The 1577-nt window shown below is 39.3% G+C and overlaps 1 pseudogene; it reads left to right on the top strand.

The window, feature by feature from the left end:
- The first annotated feature begins 383 nt into the window (after nucleotides 1–383).
- Nucleotides 384–1577, top strand: part of LOC116811046 (keratin, type II cytoskeletal 8-like) — a 78426-nt pseudogene continuing 77232 nt past the window's right edge.

Raw genomic sequence — 1577 nt, 5'->3', positions numbered from 1 at the left:
GGACCGGATCATGTAGAGCCTTGTTGGTTATGGTATGGACTTTGGATTTTATTCTAATATGATGGGAAGCCATTGAAGAGCTGAGAGTGATGCTGTGTTAGTGAACAGAGCATTTGATTGGCTAGGGATGAATTCCTCCAAGGAGATAACAGGGGAGAGTGTGAACAGTAAAGATTAACTTCATCCACTTCATAATTTGTTTAATGGCAGTCTTAGCTTAAATATCAGCCCAGGATAAAACACTTGTGGAGGCTAGGACCTACTCGTGGTTTCATTAAGCATTCCCTCTGTACCAACGAGGCCTCTCAGTTTTTTCAATTTCACTACGAGTTCCTAGAATTTTCCCAAGAGGGGTTTGAGCTGAGACACTTCTCACCCAGGACATGGAGGACCGAGAGTTCCTAGTTAGCAGAACCATCAGCAGACATGAATGTTCCAGAATTACCAGAGAAGCAATGGCCGGATTTCCCCACACACCAAGCTGGGCTTACCAACCCATGAGCCTGCATATAGGTTGGGCAGGGAATACAAATCAGCAGGGCTGGGCCAGGGAGACTGACGGTCAGCTGTTACTACAAGGGAACATGGCCCTGGGGGCCAGATCCTCAAGAGAAGTGGCAAATCCAGATTTCAGTCCTGGTTTTCGAGTAGTGGCAAGTAATTTAAAATGTTTTTAACACATCATGCAGGTCATATAATTATATGTAGTATATATGTATGTAATATATATACACACATATATATGTATATATATGCACATTATATATACACATGTGCGTGCATATGTGTGTGTGTGTGTGTGTGTATGTGTGTGTCTGGTGTCTGTGGCCTGCATCAGCCTGCAGCCCTTAAGTTGTTATTTCTGGCCTTAAAGGGTCTTGTGCCCCCAAACACCCCTCCTCCATTCCCTAAAAATATTTGTGCAGAGATAATCAGCACTGATACCTTTCTCTCACCCATGTGTCTTCCAGAAGGGAATCACACTTCATTGAAAATCTGAGTGTCTTGGAACCTCTTAGTGACCTTTTAGTTCCAGGTTTAATGTACCTTGACCACTTAAAAAGCCTTTAAAAAAAAAGGCTCCTAGATTTAGTGAAAACTTCTGGATTGAGCAGATGTTATTTAACATCTAAGTATCCACAATTTTCTCAACATGCTACAAACTCTTAAAGGATATGGGATCTTCATTAAGCAACTTGATACATAAAGGAACATCACCAATATCTTTGATTTACAAGGCAGGAATTCACTAAAAAAATTATGCTTGCCGCATTCCAATCGTGGAGAATGAAGAAGAGAAAAGCAAATATGAGAATGTTTTGGTTAAAGGTTAAGTAGATTTCCTTTGTGTTCAGCTTTCCGAAAAAAATTAAAATACTTGTAATACTTAGAAATTGTGTACATGCAGACTTTTTTGCACTTCTAAAAACGCACCATATTTGCACCAACATTTTAGTTTATCTTTCTTGCTTCTGATTTGTTTCAAAGAAAAGAGAAGTTTAAATGCGATTTGTAATTTGAGGTTATAACAAAATACAAGAAGGGAATATACTGTTATAACAATAACAAGAAGGGAA

This window comes from Hylobates moloch, unplaced genomic scaffold (assembly GCF_009828535.3).
Source record: "Hylobates moloch isolate HMO894 unplaced genomic scaffold, HMol_V3 SCAFFOLD_7, whole genome shotgun sequence".
Lineage (NCBI taxonomy): Eukaryota > Metazoa > Chordata > Mammalia > Primates > Hylobatidae > Hylobates > Hylobates moloch.
This window is presented reverse-complemented; position numbering and strand designations above follow the sequence as displayed.